This window comes from Corvus brachyrhynchos, unplaced genomic scaffold (genome assembly GCF_000691975.1).
Source record: "Corvus brachyrhynchos isolate BGI_N302 unplaced genomic scaffold, ASM69197v1 scaffold68, whole genome shotgun sequence".
Classification (NCBI taxonomy): domain Eukaryota; kingdom Metazoa; phylum Chordata; class Aves; order Passeriformes; family Corvidae; genus Corvus; species Corvus brachyrhynchos.
Genome location: NW_008240039.1, coordinates 1,177,994 through 1,196,449, shown reverse-complemented (window position 1 = coordinate 1,196,449; position 18,456 = coordinate 1,177,994). Strand labels below are relative to the sequence as shown.

General features: G+C 50.2%; 1 protein-coding gene across 1 annotated transcript in view; it reads right to left on the bottom strand.

The window, feature by feature from the left end:
- The window catches only part of SAMD11 (sterile alpha motif domain containing 11), a gene marked incomplete at its 5' end in the record, with an annotated part of 82,596 nt that overhangs the window by 49,204 nt on the left and 14,936 nt on the right, over window positions 1-18,456 (bottom strand). The window lies entirely within an intron of this gene.

Sequence of the window (18,456 nt, the reverse complement as noted above, 5' to 3'; positions counted from 1 at the left end):
AGGGGGAGAGTGAAAGAGAAGACAACAAGAATTTGGTGAGGAATCTCGGACCCGAGGAGCTCCTCTCCGAAGCTGTCAGTCCCTGCAGGGCCCACACTTTGCCCTGTTCATTCACTCTGCAAAAGGACTTTCCAGCAGAGGCACTTCTGTATCCAACTCTTCCACTTCTACCCAAGCCATGCACTTCCAGCCTCTCCTACCCTTTCACTCCCAGCCTGCATCTCATCCACACCGGGAGGAAGGAGGTGGCAGCAGAATCAGGCACCAGTCTCCATCTCCGGAGTATTTCCTACCAAATATCTGCACATCACCATTCAATTAAAGCTCTGCCAGTAGCCCAGGGAAGTCATGACCCAGGGCTGTAAAGGGACACCTGCCTGTGCCAGCCAGCAGCAGGCTCCTGTGACACCAGGGAACACGCTGGAAACCAGGCAGGCTGCAGTGCCACTGCCCCACAGAATCTGTAATTTTAGCCAACAAAACCATGATACTGGGAAGGGAACCCCAGCAAGGGAGAGGCTGCAGTTCTGTGCATGTCCTCTGGACGGGGAGAAAGGTGTGTGAAACAGGGCCCAAAAATGCACAGGAACACTTAAATAATAACAGCTTCTCTGAAAAAAATTGATCTCAACTTTCCAAATAAAGCTGGCAAAAGGCAGAAGTCCTGGGAAAGCCAGTCAAGCTCTCTGCAGGGGAGGAACACTGATAGAAGAGCCCATGTTTTTTTAATTAAACAAATTAAGAACTTTACACAAATACCAAACAAAAACTTGTTTACCTCTGTCTATAAATTCCAGTTGTGGTCATTAAGGGCAGCCCTAATCGCTGTGATAACGAGCTAAACCCATCTGGAAGGCATCACCCCAAGGAGCCACACTGGCTTTTCCCACTGAGCTGCAGGTCCCAGCCAAGCACAGCTGGCTGTGAGCAGCAGCACCCAGGGGAGAGGAGAGCAGTGGGCCAAAAAGGGCACAAAAATGGGAAAATGTGGGGAAAACCATGCACTTTATGAACTCTGCATCTCCTGCCCTCAAATACTTTTTGAGTTCAAGGTGTTTTTCCAGTCCTGCCCCTCTCCTGCTCTGTGCAGACAGAAAATGTGCCCCAAGCGCAGCCTCTGCCCAAAGCCACCTCAGGAACAGAAGCAAACTCAGCCAAAAGGGGAGAAGTTCCAGGGCTATTCCTTGTAAATCCCGGAATTCCATCCCCAGCAATGCAATTTTAGAAGTCCTGTTTGCGCTGTATTTTTACCCTCAGGTTTGGGGCGTTTTATTTCTTTATTTCCTACATCCCTCTGTCCCCAGAAAATTCAAATAGACTGAGCCAATCAATTTTGCCTTTTATACTCATCTATAGCCCGTTTGGAATCAATTGCACTTCCCTAATCTGTTTAGAGGAATCCACCAGCAGATACACATCACTTTCAAATTAAGCACAAAGGTAGCCAGAAGCCTGGCCCAGAACATCCTCCAAAATCAATTGTCTTGCCATTGACTTGGAAGGGCTCTGGTCCAAGCTGCAAACACACAAACCTCTCCAGAACACGCCCAGCACGTCCCCAGTGAGGAGCTGCTCTCCAGACACCCCTGTGGGGGAACAGCCAGGCAGGGCAGGTGTTGATACAGAATTATGGCCCAGGAACCCTCCAACAACCCCAGCAACACCAGAGAGGAGCCAAAGGTGTTTCCCAACACTGATTCAGCTCAGGAAACCTCTTGGAGGTTGCACCCTCCTCTCCCGACACAAGGATTTCCCCAGCCCTTGGATGGGGAGCAGAACATCCCTTTTCCTCTCTTTAATTAGTGTAACCAAACATCTCTGCAATTCTCCAAAGCCTCTGCGAGGGCTGAGTGTTGAGGGCACTGCAGAACAGCCTCGTGTTCGAGGGCTCCCCTCCCTTCATACATTGTTAAAGATTAATTTTGTGGGTTATGGCTCCAGCTAACGAAGCACAGCTGGAGCTGGAGTCAATAACCCTCCATTCCCCCGACAACTCAGCCCCGCTCCTGCGTCAGCCCGGCCCTCCCTGCTCCACCCTCCCAGGGTTTTTTGACACCATTAATTGCTTTCATTGCCTCTCAAAAATATTGTCAGGGTGGGGGGTGGCTTTGTTTTTAAAAAATCACAGACAGGAATATTTCCTTTCCCCGGGAAAAATCAGATGGGTACCAGTGCCAGTTACCCGAGTCCAGAGATGCAGCTGCAATTAAAAAACAAAACAACAAGAACTTGGGAACAGCAGCAGGTTCTGGGAGTGGAGAAGTCTGGAAGCCTGATCCTTCTGCCATGCAAGGAAAGGAGCATCAGAAAGATGGAGAACACTGGGGATATTTCTTCCTTTTTGGAGAGATGGGGGAAATTCCGCTCTGTGTGGCTGAGTAGGGTCAGCAGAGTTACAAAATCAAATCCTCCTCCCCCCACCCATCCAGCCCCTCCTGGCTCTCCCCTGGAGCCACATCCTCCCAGCCAAGAATCCCAAAATCCAAGGAGTTGCATAAGAGCCCTGGGAGAGCTCGCAGATGGAATGAGGGGCGGAGAGCTCGGGGCTTGGGGGAGACACAGGAAGGGAGGGGAGGGAAGGTTTCCTGCCCTGGGAGCTGCTGCAGCAGGGTCAGAACAGCTGAACGCCCTGGTGTGACACCGAGAGGCAGCCAGGGAAGGGAAGAGCCCTCGCTGGGAGAGTCCCTGGTGAGCCTTTAATTGATCCCAGCCATGGAAAGGCCGAGAGCTCCGAGGGCTGCGAGGAAAAGCAAAAGAATGCACATGAAAGCAGAGCTTTGGCCAGTCCCTGTGAAACCCTGGACAGCTGATCCTGGAGGGAAGTGACCCAAGCAGATGAGCAGGTGCAGTCCCTGTGGACACCGGGCAGCCAGGCCAGGGCCAGAAAAAAGGCACAGAAATGCAAATGCCCTGAGAACTGGCTCACATGTAGAAATATCAAAGCTGTTTGCAAGATGATTCACGTGCCTGTGATTCAACCCTCAAAAATAATTACTACTGGATAAAAAACCTGCGGAAGAAACCAGCCCATGCATCCCTTCTACATATGTAAAGCTGGGAAATACAGGGAGCAGGCAGGGAATGCTGGGGGGAGGTAAGAGGGGAGGTTTGTGAGCTGCTGGGAGCGGGAGAATTCTAAATCTCTTCCATATGTGAAGGAAATCCTCAAGCCCAGACAGCATTTTCTCTCTCTTTTTATTGATAATAAAGATAGGGAAAAGGAAAGGGGGAGGTTCGGAGAGCCTGGGATATTTTTCTTTTGCTTTTCCAAATAATAAACCTGGTGGAATGGCTTTAATTAGGGAAATTACACAGCAGTGGGGACCACACATCCCCCTGTAGAATAACTGGCAGAGTTTGCATTTACCTTCAGCTGTGATTAGTGTAAACACCTCGGAGAGGGTCAGGTTGCCTTCCAAGATAATCCTGCCCTGTCCCCTGGGCCTTCATTAGCCCTTCCAGCCCAGTGTGCTCCCAGCCCCACTGTTCCAGTAGCAAATCCAGCCCAGGCACAGCTCTGCTGCCCTGGGCTCACCAGAATCTGCATCCAAGCAGAGGTCACAGGCAGGAGAAGGTGGCCAGGCTCTCATCCCACCTCCCAGCCCAGTGCTCAGCAATGAACAGAGCTCCAGAGGTGTCCCTTCCCCTGCTCCTGCCAGCCACAGCCACAGCCACAGCCACAGCCCAGCCAGCTGGCCACTGGCAGGTTTATCATCCACCATCTCCTCCCAGTGACACCAGTTATTCCAAACCACAACTTCCCTGAGTAATCCCAAGCAGCTCCCTCGACCTCCTCGTGCTCCGGCTCCTGCTGTAAAAGCCACCACTAACACATTCCCTGCCTTCTACCTGTCCCTCCATCCTCTTTAGAGGGTTTATCCTGGTTGTGCTGGAAGCTCTTTGGGCAGAAGATGACGTGTGGAGGCTGAGGCTGCACAGGGAAATTGGGTCCTGCTATAATTGAAGAAAATATGGAAGTTTTAACCCAAAAGAAAGTTGCCCAGAAGGGAAGCTGCAGCTCTTCCCATCAATATTAAAAATGTGATTTTGTGAAGCCCTAAAGAAACAGATGAACAAGATCTGTGAACAGAAGGGAACATTTCCCATTTAGAATCTCTCAGTAAGTTAAAAAGCCCAAAGGATAATTTGTTAATAGAGCGAGAGCTACGCTTTTCTGGGAAAAGCCAATTGGAATTTCCAGTCTTTGAAGGGAAGTAGGTCTAAGATAGAAAATCTATCAGGCCTTTGGAGCTCCCTGTTTTCAAAAACTCTTTGGAAGAAGGCTAAAAAGTGTCCTGCTCTTTGTTTTCTGTGTCTGTTTCCACATCAAATGACTTTGTCCCTTTCAGCCTGAGGTTGCAAAGAAGGAAGCAGAGATGTGAAGCCAGGTCCTCAGGCAATGTAAGTCAGTTCTGATGGAGCAAAAGTCAACTTACACCAGCTGAGTGTGGAACACTGTTGCTGTCTCCTAAACAAAGGCAAAACTTACAGATTTTTCTCTTTTTTCTTTCCTTGCCTGCTCCTCCTCTCTGGTGAAGAGACAAGGAGCAAAAAGGCGTGGATGCTTTCAGACATTTCCCCTTCTCTTCCCACACCTCACTGCTGCACCTCTGGAGCGGCAGAAAAACAAGAGAGAGAGCAGAGTAATGGTCCAGCACTGCCCAGGTGTCAGTGCCTCCCTCCAAAGGCTCATCACATCACATCCAACAGCCTCCAGAGAATCTGAAACCCTTCCCCAATAGGAACCTGACTTCTGCTTTTCTTCCTCTCTGGAGACACACCCTTAACGCACTTGAGATCCTTGGGATTTCCACGCAGCCCAAAGGAGATGGGCCCAGGCCTCGCTGCAGCCTTTTTGTTCTTTTCTCTAAGTCTTCACTGTCACAGAGAGCAACTCTCACAGAGATCAAACAGAATCGTTGAGTTCCTCCCCACAGCCACAGTTCTGCTGTAACAGAAACCATCCCCTCCCTACAGCACCTTCCTCACTAGCACACACAGAATGATGTAAAACCACCAAAAAAGGCTATTTGCCCCTCTCCCCCTTTCCCTGGTACCTCTCCCCCGATGGGCTGTACCCTTTTCCGCAGTTTCACTCCTTTTCTCGAGCCTGGTGTCCCGTCCCACGTCCCTCCCACCCCACATTCCCTATGCAAACCTCAGCCTCCATCCCTGCTCTGCGATTTGCCTGCCACACCTGGGGGATTTCCCAGCAAATTGTATTACTTTATTTGGTCAATTGGCCTACAAATTGATTTTCCTGTACAAATAATGAACATTTATGGTTATTTTCCCCATAGACTGCTTTATTTCACGTGTAACAAAGACTGATTTCCTGCAGGTTTCGAGACCTGAGCATATGAGCTGCAGTTACTGTGACCCCTGGCTGATGGATGGCAAAGGGCTCCAAGCACAACTGGAGGGTTTTGGGTTTTTTATTTTTACCCTGACTACAGAGAGAGGTGGCAGCTGGAAGCAAATGTTGGTACCAGACTGAGGAATTCTACAGAATAATGGGAATAAATTGTTTTAGAAGAGACTCAGTCCTGGGATCAGGCAGCCACAAGGCCAGGCAAATAATGCAGGTGAAGGAGCTGGCACAGAGGCCAGGGCTGGTGTCCCAGGCAGGGATGGCAGCATCCCCTGCTCGTCACAGCTTTTGGGGACACCCTGCAGGGCCTTTCTGTCATCTTCTGTTATTTTGGAGGGAAGAGGAGGAGGAGTCAGGGAGGCTTCCAGGGAAGCAGCTGGGATGAGGTGCCCTGGCGTGATTTGTGAGCAGGGACTGCAGGATTGCTCTGCCCTGGCCTCCGGGGAGGCAGAGCCACAGCAGCAGCTCCACACACACATTTCATCCCCAGTAATGAGGGAAGGACTTTGGAGACAGAGCCTGGAGCAAGTTTGGAAGGTCAGTCCCGCAGGTGTGGGGACCACGGGGCTGGAGCAGGGCACCCAGCGCAGTGACTCTGGTTTGTCTGTCTGCAGGGGGGGCTACCAGCCCGAGGGCTGGGGGCGATGCTTAATTTAATTCCTCTTGATGGCTGAGCCAGGAGGGACAGAGGCCTCAGAGAGGCAGAGCCAGGGAGGTTTCTCAGGTGAATCTGATTGGGGGTGGCCACAGAAGAGAAAGTCAATTAGTCCGGCTGCCTGCAGCTCCCCAGCCCCCGCCCTCGGGGGGGGGGCTCGGCCCGTGAAGTCTGACTTCAAATCCAATAAAAAATTAACTGCTTCTGAACAACTGCTCGACATGCCTCCTTAGAGTGCTGCTACGTGCTCCCTGCTGCAGCACGGAGTGAATTAACGAACGGGGAGAGAGGCTGAGAGTGCCAGGCTGAGGAGCTCCGAATTGCTGCCCCGCTGGGGGATCCCCTCGGCCGGGGGATCCCTCCCTTGTTCCTGGCTAAGGACAGAGCTGCCTTCAGCCCGTGGAGATGCCCAGAGCCCCGGGAAGGTGGCTCACACCTCAGGGCCCTCATCCTGCCTGGCCCCAGCACAACCCTGCCTGCTCTCAGGTGTGTCCTGCCGGCACTGGGGTCACTCCCAGCACCAGAACCACAGGTCCCTGGCACACTGTGTGCACCAACAAACCCAAAGGATAACCCCTGTAGTCCCAGAAACACCAGGAACACACAGCCAGCAGGCTCAGCACGTTGGGAGCACCAGCCCGTGACCACACGATTTACAACATTTGTGTTTATAAATAACACTGGGAAATGAACGACCAACACACACAGTGGCTTCCCAACGAGCACGGGATGATGCAGGGAGTGTTGGGAGTTGTATGTTTTGAAGGTGAACACAAAGAGAATATTAAAAAAAAAATAATAATACAAGAGAGGTAAATAATTCATCAAAAGAATGAAAAACAAGAAGCTGGAAGGGGAAAAAGAAAAACAGCAATGCCAGAGGGAAGAGTTTTCTGAGAAGGTGAAGAGAACCTAATCTCACCTGGGAGTGAAAACCAGAACCCAAGTTAATTGCAGTAAAACAGGGGGAAGTTTTAAAGGTGAAACGATTTATCAGGAAATGGTGTCTCCCCTGTCAGGCACTGGGGAATCTCCCCAGGGTGGGAAGCAGAGCTGGGACCGCGGGGCCGGGGGTGGCTTCCAGCAGCACTGACACCATGGACAGAGACTTCCACCAGCGGCACAGCAGCACAAAGCCGCTCTCACCTGCAGCAGCGGCCTGCAGGAATTCCAGCAGCTCCTTCCACCCAGAGCCCGCAGCCCTCGGTCTGCTGTACACACACCCACAGTAACACAACGTGCCCACAACTGTTTGTTGTGAGTCTTGGAGGTTTTCCTTCAATTTTTAAAACAAAACTGCTGCAGAGAAGGGGCTGGATTTGGACGTTTGCTGAGGGCCATTCTGCAGCTGCCATTCCCTGCTTTAAATCACAGCACATCTGCAAAAAAACCCAACTAAAACCCACACAGTTTTCAGTGGGAACACCTTGGGTTTCTCCTGCACGAGTAATCCCCTCCAGGCTGGGGCTCCTTCCCGTGCTGGAATGACGCTGAGCCGGGCTCGGAAAGCCCCTGGATGGGCGTTCTCCTGGATAACTGCAGGTAAAACACACCTGTGCCGAGCTCCCGAGGAGGGGAGCCGGGGCCATGGCTGGCACTGCTCCCCTTCCATGCTGATGTGCTGCACAGCAAACTGCAGGCCCAAGTTATTATTTACTTGCTGATTTTCTGGGCCTGTTAAAACAAAAAGCCCGGCCAAACACAAGCTCTGCCAATTACACTGTGCCAATCCTAATCCCCCCCCTGCAGCTCCAGCAGACACAGACTCCTCGGAGGCCTCCTGATCCTCTTGTGCTCTGCTAAGCAGCTCTGGGTCACCCCGGGAGCATCGGCACTGGAGGAGGCTGGGAAAGGGAAAGTGAAATCCCACCCTGGGCATGTTTTCCATCACATCTCCCTCCTGCAGGAGTCACCGCTTCCAGTTTACAGCTTTGGTTTTCCCTGCAGACACCCAGTCCCGAGGTGATGGTGCCCACACCTGCTTGAAAGGGCATGGAGAGATCCTGCTCCAGGAATTCCTGTCCCCAGCTCAGGGGAGCCCTGCCATGGACAGATCCTGCTCTAGGAATCTTTCTCTGGATTTCTCTCACTCCAGCTCAAAGCAAAAGCAAAATCCAAATGTCAGAGCACAGCACAACATCCCCTGAACTCCACAGTGTAATCCTTGCACAGGCAAAACCCAACTCAAACCCAGCACAGACCCAAATTCTGATGGAGAAACAGCCAAAATAAGGGTTAAATCAAACTAGGGTCAAACTCTTACACCCATTAGTTCTGGAGACATGAGATCAGGTCTGAGACAGCTCCTGAGAAGTAAATGCCCTATTAAAATAAACAGGGATCAGATGGACAAATCCCTGCAGATGCTTCCAGAGGCTCAGCTGGATCTCCCTGTGCGCTGTGCTGGGGCAGGTGAGCCATCCCCAAACACAGCAAGAGCAAAGCAACACCAGGCACTCCAAGAGGCAGAGGCCTGGCTTTGTTTGGACACTGGGTGCCAGCTGCAACTCCAGAAAAATCCCCTCTGAAATCACATTTAGAGTCGGGAAGGTAAACAAAAGACAAGAGTAGCATTTAAAAATACAAGTTAAACGAATAATAACTGTGGATTCTTTCACAAAGACTGCCAAGGTGGAATTTAGGAGGAAAGAAATTCGGCCCCCTTGGGAGGCCACTGATTGTTCGCTGATCCCTGTGGCTTCCCGGGTGTTATTTACCGAGCCCAGGAGGGCAGCTGGGACAGGGATAAGGGAGGGAGATTAGGAGAGCTGCACCTCCCCGGGAGGAGGGATCCCACACAGGAGCCCTGCTGGCACCACTGCTGCCTTTCTCACCCTGGGAATGCGCTTTTGGAACCAGGAATGTGCACTGGGAGCTCCTGAGCTGCTGCCTCTCACCTGCTGTCACAGCACAGCGGCTCCCAGAGAGGGAGAGCTCTGAAGGAAAGGGTTGGGGCCACCTGAGCTGCTGACCCTCCAGCCCCTGCTGCCTCCCCTTTCCCCCTCCTTCTTCTTCCCAGACAAACTTGGTACAATTCTCTGCACTGTTAACCCAGGAAGGCTCCAAGTCAGGCTCCTGAGGCTTTTTCCTCGCTGAATTTTCCGTCTGGAATGACTCCCACACATGGTGGGTAATCCATGAGGTGAAGCCAGGGATGACTGAGATGGGCCAGAAAGGCAGCTTTGAATTTGACTGCATTTTTAATTAACTGCATGGCACTTACAAGCCAACGACAGGCTCGTGTTCTATAAATGTGAAGTAATTAAATAAAAAAGCACAAGCTAAAGAATAGTTTTGTATGTGCCATGCATATTCAAATCTTCAAATAATGAGTGTGATATTAATAAAATGTATCAAAGTTCACCTTGATATAAAGCAGATTTGCTGGGCTGTACGTAGGGTACAGCTGGGCCTTACAAGGGTGGCAAAAGCAATAAAAAGAAAAAACAAAATCTCTTTGGAGGGAAGCAGCCACCATCGTGTTTGTGGCATTGTGACACGGGGGGAACCCCATTTCCAGCTCTTTTCCCGGAGGATTACAAGGGATCATTTCCTCTCCTCATGCCCCTCTTCTCCCTCACCTCTTCCATGTTTAAACCAGGGGTTTTCACATGGAGGGAGGATAATGCAGCACCCAGAGTGGTCCCTGTGGGCAAGAACAGCCCAGCCCTGCTCACACTGAGTTCCAAGAGCAGCCAAAAAGCCCCAAAAGCACCTCCTGAAATGCCAGCCTGCCCCCAGCCCTGCTGATGTCACGCCTCCTCTCCAGCTCTAATTACCAGGATTCTCTGATCAAGGTGGAATTATTTGCTGATCAAGGCTGTTATTGATCAGAAGCCGCCGGCCTGCTGGGATCAGAGTGAGTGGCAGAGCAGCCCCCGACAGATTAAACACTGCCAGAACATCCAGGGAGGCTCGGAGGGAAGAGTCCCTCTCCCTGCACATCCCTCAGCATATGGCAGCTTTCACTGCTCTGGGAGACCGAGATGCTCCGTGCCAGGCAGGGCTCACACTCCCAGCCCTCGGTGCCAGCAGCGCTGGGGAGGCTCCTCCGAGCAGAGAACTCCGCTGGGGAGGGAGGGAGCAGGGCAGGAGGGCATTTCCTGATGGAAATAATCAGGGTTCAGAGGCTCCACGCTCCTCTTCTGTGCACACAGCCCTGCACTGACACCTCAGAGCAAACACCAAGGGAGGCTGAGGCTGTTCCAGGAGCCGCAGCCCTGACAGGACACGCTGGGATCACAGCTTGGCACAACGCAAACCCACCTCGCCTCGGGATCTGGAGCCAGAGCGGGAGCCCTGACTGAGGGACCAGGAGAAAACAAGAGCAGACAGACAGACAGGAGGGAGGGCTGGAGCAGCAGCGAGGTGGGGAAGGCTTGGCTCTCCCAAGGCAGCCCCAGAGCCTTTTTTTGGGAGCCTGGAACAGCTTTCCATCACCCAAAGGCACAGCTCGGGCTGCGGAGCGGCACGGAGCACGAGGGGAGGCTGGAGGGACAGCACCACTCCCTTCCCAGAGCCCAGAGCAGCTCCAGCTCAGCCCCACGCCGGCTTTGCCATCATCCCAGCTCTGAACAGGAGGGGGAAGGCAGAAATCCCACTGGAGACACAAAGCAGATCCCAAGGAGTGACAGGCTTTGGGACATTTCATCAGCGCAGCATCAGGGGAAGGGTCTTTGTAGTGGGGAAGGCCTGTCCTTCCCCACCCATCAGGAAGATTTTAATCTTCAATAACTGCATGTGTGATTTTAATCATGCCTTCATTCACTGGAGAACTGCAGCCTGGCTTACTGAGGACAGGAGGTAAGAGTGGCTTCAGCCCATTGCTAGATGGCAATGACAGAACCATCGGAAATAAGGCAAAAATAAAAATATTCAGTACATCTTTTGTTTCTGCACTGGGAGGAAAAGCCAGCTCTGGCATGGCATGGACATGCAACACTTTTCACTCCAGCAGTGAATTAGGAGGTGTCCAAACAGAAACTTCCAAAGTGATACAGGTTTAAATCAGCAGATTTGGGTAAGTTGCTCTAAAAGGCTTTTGGGATACTTATCCAGGGAAGTTCTTGAGACACTTCACTCAGATTTTTAATGAGCCTCAGAACAATGAGGAAATACAAGGTAAATGGGAAAACACAGCACTGTGACTGTATTTTAAAAAGCTTAAGCAGAATAATCCAAGTAATTTTATAACCCCCAGGAGAAATAATGAAATAGAGGAAACCGAACAAGTAATAATAAATTAACAGAGGGTGATATAATTTATGCAAATTAAAGCTTGTTAATGGAAAAGATGTTAAACCAATATATCTTTTTTTTGCTGAGACAATAGTGCCAGCATAATGTGCTTGGATTTCTGCGAGGTATTTGCTCTGACACCACACAACTTTCTGAATGTGGAATTAGAGCCCTGCAAGGGAGAATTCTGCCTGCCTGAATCCTCCAAACAACCTGGGCTGGGGAAGGTGTCCCTGAATGAGATTCGAGGGCTTTGAAGTCTCTTCCAACCCAAACCACTCCAGAATTCCATGATCCTAAAAATGAGCAACTTGTTCTGTTCTCCTGCTGGTGAGGGTGGGATTATTCCCAGTGCAGAGCAATTTGCTCTGAACCCACCACTCACACCCATTTCTCAGCCTCCTCTGCCCTTCCCTCTCTCTCACTTTGCTGCATCTCAGTATTTCCTTATGATACGGGGGGAAAAATGAGTTTTCACTCTTGTTTCCAGAGCTTGCCATGAAAAGCAGTCCAGGGGGTTGGAGGAGTCCCACCACAACACCAAAATTACTCTCAAGATGGAAGTTTTTCAGCTAAAGGAAAAGCACAGCAACTTAGGGCACATCATTTCAAATATCCTTTAAACACACTTTTTGCAGATTCTACAGTGATTTAAAGACAACAGCAGACACATCAAAGGCAGAACTAAATCCTCCCAAAGCAAGGATGATTTTTGCCCTCTGCACACACCAGGGGACAGAAATGCTCCCCAGCCTCACGGAATTACTCTTAACTGAATTTATGCCTGAGAAATCCATCATAGCAAGGTGAGACTTCAAAAAAAAACCCCAGATCCACATTGCTGATACAAACAAGTCCAGATCCAGACCTGCACGAGCAGCTCTTGAATTTCAAGCCAAAGATGTTTTAAGAAATCCCACTGTTAATGCAGGGATTAGAAAATGAATTAGATTTTAATTCAGAATTAAAAGCATTCTGCTGAGGAGCAGCCAGGCTGCTCCTGCCCTGCGGTGACACCACGAACTGTCCATTGGGCCTGCAACACCCTCAGCAGGGGTGTTTGGAGCTGCACCACCAAAAAAAAAAATCTATCTGAATAAATCAACCCACTGCTCTGCAAGGGCCAACACAGCCTGAGAAGAAACAGGGCTGCCTGAGGGCCAGAACACCCCAAATTTTCCATGCTCTGCTGGGTGCCCTCTGGTGCACAGCGGATTTTGATGCAAGCCCTGCCAGTCTGAAGATGAAAAGGAAGTCAGCAGAGTTAAACCGAGGTAAATCTTGGCTGATTGTGATCAAAGTCCACCCTGCACTCACGTTTTAACCCACACTCACTTTAGATGTGAACATGATGTTATCGGTCCCACTGCAGCTGAGCAGGAACATGCCAGGCATGGATGAGGTGCCAAGAGTTTTGGGCATGGAACACACAAGGAACAAAAAACTTCCCAGCCATTCATAACATATTTTTATGTGTTTTCATTTTCTTTCTTTAACTCTAAAACATTATAATACTTAAGACTAATGGTGTGCAATGTTTAAGTAACCCCAGTGTTGTAAATTCCAGTGCATTGAATCATCCCTGAAGAGCCTTGCAGTGCCTTCCTTTGCAAGGGCACTTTAGGGTTAAGTGGGTGAATCACAAGGGGGAAATAAAAGAGGAATTGATATCATAGTCCCCTCTGGGAGAGGAGAAAAAATAAAATTAAAAAAGGCAGGTCTGTGTGGTTCACTCCGTGCTACAGAAAAAGAGATCTCAAGAAACACAGCTGTGACGAACAGTGGGGAAAGTTATTGATCTAAAAGAATTCATTTTTATTATAAGGGCTGGTACTTTTACTTATTTAATAAAGGTCTGGCGTCAAATCACTGTGAATTTCAGGATTATCTAATTCCATCTAATCTCATTCAATCACTGATGCTCCAGACTGTAGCAGAAAGGAATGTTTGCCCTTTCCTGTCTTCAGGGGCCATCTCTGGTTGCCCTGGCAACACAGCAAAAGCAGCTCCCTCAGCCAGTACCACCTATCACATCCATCTCTGGATAAAAGGCAGGGATGGGGTTACAGGGGAGGTTTTGCAATTTGATGGGCAGAGATAGGCAGGGAGAGGCAGAGCAGCAGCTGCCCCTGGGGTGGGATCCACTCCTAACCCGAGTGAGCACAGCCCCAGAGCTCTGATAAACACCAGCTCCGGGGTAGGACACTCCAGGCAGGGAACTCTGGCTCTTCAAAGGGAACAGGGAAGTTTCCTACCAAGGAGCTGTGGTGATTAAGAGGCCCAAGTGAACCGAAGTCGTTTAAAATCCCAGAGCTGCTTCTGCAATCGCCTGAAGCAATCCCAGCACTGAACTGGGCACCAGCTCCAAGCAAACACAACTTCGCTGCAGTTCTGTCATCAGAAATATTTCAGCTTCTGTATTTCCTGTCCTGTGGCTCTTCCATCACCAAAAGCTCTCCATTTTTCCAGCTTCCCAATCCTCTGGAATTCCCATTCTCAGCCACGGAGACAACTTCCCTGGCTGGTGCCGGTGGATGTCACCCCAAGGTGACACTGCCTCCACTGACCTGGCTGCTTGGTGAATGCTGCTGCAGGTTCCCTTCCAGCTGGAGATGTAGATGATTAAAGAACCTGCTCTGCAGAGGGATTGAAGCTGTCTTGACATCTGAAAATGAGGGATTTGATGCGCAGCGATATTTCTGTGCAGCTAATCAAAGAACAGGGCAAACTTGGGCTTGATGGGCTTCCCAGATCCTGTGGCTTTGTATCCATGTGCAAAACGAAGTAAAAGCTACAATTTTCCCATGGACTAGAGGCAAAATAAATGAGCAAGAACCTTTCAGTGCTTGGGAATTCCCTTCATTCATCCTTCCTCATCCTCAGACACTGTTACAAGAAAATCCCTTATCAGATTCTATTTCTGACCCAGGGAGGGGGATGTGTAATTTCCTCTCTGTCCTCGCTGGTTTTGCTAAAATAAGAGCCAAGAACAACAGGAAGGAAATGCAGAGCTCCAGCAGAGCAGGGGGTGTGGACAGAGGCACCTCCACTCCACAGCAGGCTGAGAGCACAGCAGAGGTGCTCTGGTTTATTTGCAAACTGCACCTGATTCCTGCAGCATTAATGAACTCTTCAGGAGAGTCTTTCCTTGCCCTCAGCTGGAAAACACAAGTTTGGGACAGAGGGCCCTGTAATGAGTTCTCCAGTGACATCTGCCAGGAGTGAGGGAGGTGAGCATGTCCTAACAGCAAGAAAAAGCCCTGAAATGGTGAGAATGGTGAATTCTTCAGCTGAGAAAGTGAAGATGATGAATTTCAATAGAGAAGGAAGAAGGGAGGGAAGAGGGCATCATAAGACATTTTCTAGATAAAGGAAACAGACTGGGCATAGGAGAAACAGGGCAAGACAATGCAGAAGGGGGAAGGGGGGAAGGAAAAACAAACAAACCAACCCCACAAAAGCAAACAAACAGGAGAGAAAAATAAAAAAAATATAGAGCAAACAGCGTGATTTTACAAGCATAATATTTTTGTCAAGCAATAATTAAATAAAAACAGAGGGGATCTCTTTTCCAAAGTCCAGGGCCCATCATAAAATCCCTGACTGGTTTGGCTTGGAAGGAACCTTAAATTCCACCCCCTGCCATGGGCAGGGACACCTTCCACTATCCCAGGCTGCTCCAAGCCCCGTCCAACCTGACCCTGGACACCTCCAGTAGGTTTCCAGCAGGACCCTGTTCTCTGCTCTCCCTGTCCCATAACTGAACCAGAACAGGCATTCTGAAAAGTTCATCATCCCTGCAGACCTGAACTGGTTGATAGTTTTAAATTAACAAAGTTTATGGGGGAGTTCATTGTGCTCTTGATCACCCTTTGCCTTTCAGCTCCCAGTTCACTGAAGGCATTTGCCACCAGGCTCCAAACGAGCACCGCTCCCTTTGAGTGAGGCCAGCGAGTTTGGACACAGAGCAGTGCAAATTAAAACCAGGTGTCTGTGCCCTGAAGCACCAGAGACAGCCCTAAGCAGTTTAATGACATCTCTAAATAATTTTGACAGCAAAATTACTTCTCCTGTGTCACCTTTACACTGCCCTTGACACGGCGCTAACGAGATGATGTTGCTTCCCCTGCTTCTCTACATTTATTTGTCTTTCTTCCCAGGCTTCACTTTCTTTTCCTCAGAGCAGGAGAATTCTGGCACCAGTCACCAGAGCTGGCTGCAGCTGCCCATTTCCTGGGTCAGACCTGCCCCCAGAGGGGCTGAGGGCTCAGAAATTGCCTCTCCCTACAGCAGAGCCCAGGACACTTCAGGGAATCAAGCCCGTGCTGAAGTCTATGGGATAAGGAACCCCCTCTGCAGCTTTAGAGCATCCCAGGAGAAGATCTGCTCCTCCAAGCAGAGCCCTCACACACACCAAGCTCAGCAGAAATTTTCCTTCCCTCTCTCCCAGGCAGGGTTATACTGGCCTGGTTTCCACAAGCACTGACCTCACACACGGATCCTCCTCCGTCCTTCCATCACACGAGACCTTTCCCCTCCATTGTCTCCTCACTGCTCCCTGGAAGAGCAGAAATCTTCACCCCAGCTCCTGCACAAGGGGAAACCTCCCCCCTTGGAGCTCCTTAAAGCCCCTTGTAAGATAAAATTATTTTCCTAAGCCACAGCTGCTTCTACATCTCTGCTGTTCACTCACAAGCCTGCAATCCAATTAATATTTTCCTTTCCAGAGGGTATTTAATAATCCACAAAATTAAATCCTTCAGCATTGTTCTGGCACTCTCAGTGCCATTGATCTGGGTTTGTTTTGCCTCTGTGCAGAACAATAACTGCTCCTTTTATGGGTGCAGCACCCACCCTCCAGCCCCCTGACGGAGGCAGCTGCTGCCGGGTGCAGGAGCAGTTTGGACCATCAGGAATAACTTCACTGCACAGCACATTTCAGAGCACCTCTCCCAGCCACACTGATTCCCATTTCCAGCTGTTTTCTCCTGAAAATCCCCTCTTGGAAGTGCTCTGTGACCCCAAAGCAGTGGATTTTAGGGATCCTTCTGTGAAAGCAGCAGCACAGAGGTTCCCACTGCCCTCAGAGCAGGAACCCCTGTGAGCTGGACCCAAACTCAGCACCCCTGCCCAGCACTGGGTGGGCTCTGTGAGTCCCTCAGCCCATTTCAGACCAGGATTCACCACATCTCCAGTTTCTCCATAAAGCTGAGATATGACAGAGTTTGAATAAACTTCTGTTAAGAATTCAAGTTGGACTTGCAAGACCACAGTGCAACCACAGGCTGAAATCCACCTGGGCCAAGTCCTTTAAAAAACAAAACAGAACCAAAAAAACTCCCACGAATAAACAAAAAAAGCCCATCCAACTCCAAAACCTCCAACAAACACTAACCTGAACTAAAATGTGCTGGATTAAAAGCAACAAGCCAAATCAGCATGAAACCACAAATAAAAATCAACAGACTGTGCCAAAGACCTTGGCGGGATTTGGAGGTTTATAAGTCTGCTTTACAGAGGGGCTTTTTCCACATTCATAAGGCAGCCCCGAGGGACACAAAGGCAAAGTTATGAAAACAGTCCCTGCACATAAACCCCAACATTCTCCAGCTCCCATCCCTAAGCCCACAGCAGCTCAGAAAGGACCCTAAATCTAATCTATTCAGTTAACAGTGAAATTTCAGAATTAATCCTGCCTCTGCAGGCAGCCAAGTAAATTCTCCAGCACGCAAAGTCCTCTTTCCATAGGAGAGCTCTCCTGGAAGACTCGTGCCTCGTGTGGGAGATTCTGCTTTTGGTCAAAGCCTCTGAATTTGGATCCCACCACACTCAGTAGCCCCGGGATCTCCCTCCCTTGCCCATGTGCTGTTCTGCTCCTGGCTCTCCAGGGAAACTGTGGAGCAGCCAGGAGGGGAACACTGGGGAAGGACAGAGAGTGGAGCTGCAGCCAGAGCCAACCCATGAGTGACACAAAGCCACTCTCTGGGGTGACACAGAGCTGCTTCCACCCCTGCACCCAAAACAGGGACCAGGAGAATGCTCAGAAACCTCAGGGCTAAACAACAGACTTTGCTCATTACTGGCATTTTTGAAGTTAGCAGATAGTTCCTCTTTCCATCTCTGACAAAGTCTTGGACTGACGCCTGAACCTCAGGGCAGCAAAGGAAAACAACAACCATGATGACGAAAAGCAAAAAGCAGCAAATAAAAAATCACGTATAAATCAACCCAAGAGCAAAACACGGCCCCAGCAGGCAAATTAATTCCCATTGTCAGTGCCCCAGTTTGCACAGCCACCCTGTGTCTCTGCCTGTGATGGAGGAGATGGGGCAAACCCCAAACATCATTTATTGCACTTTTTGTTTTGTTTTGTTTGAATGTGACCACGTCACAACAGCTTTGGGGAAATGCATCTTTCCTTCTCTACCTGTGCCTCAAACCCTGAAGTCTCAACGAGGGCCACTTTTCAGACACCCTGTCCAAGAAATGATGGGAAAAGAGGATGAGGAGCAGCCAATCTCCAGCCCTAACTCCCTTTCAGAGGCAGCACTACGAGAATGGAAAACACAGCAAAGGTCACACTCCGTCTGATAAGGGAAACAATCAAGTGTCTCATAAGGAATGTCCTTCCACTGTTATCCTGGATGTGTGATGCTGGACTTCAGAAATCTAAGGTCTTTTCCTTCATCAGTAAGGATTTCAGGGCTGTAAAAGCCCCCTGCCCCTTCCAAGAGCAGCCCTGGCTGCGGGCTGAAAGCAGAGATGGAGAGAATGGTGCTGTTTGCAGCACTGAGGGAAATTCGATGGGGCAGAGGAAACCCTGGAGGGAATGGGTTTCACCAGAACAGACTGGAATCCATCCAGGGCTCCAAACAACATGAACTGTGCCTGCCCAAAACTGACAAGTACAAATTTGGGGGAAAGAGCCCTGTTCACATCTGGCAGCTCACTCTGTGAAGGTTTGGCGTCCTGTGCCCTGCAAAACTGAAGGGACCCGTGCCATTTCTCCCGTCCAGATGGCAAAAACCTCAGTGAGGGCACAAAGCCCAGGGGCAGACCCCGCTTCCCCGTGGCTGCGCCCGCACCCCGGCCCTGGGAAGGCCCCTCAGCCCTTCCCGTATCCCAGCACGCAGGGGATGGATGGATGGATGGATGGATGGATGGATGGATGGATGGATGGATGGAGGGAGGG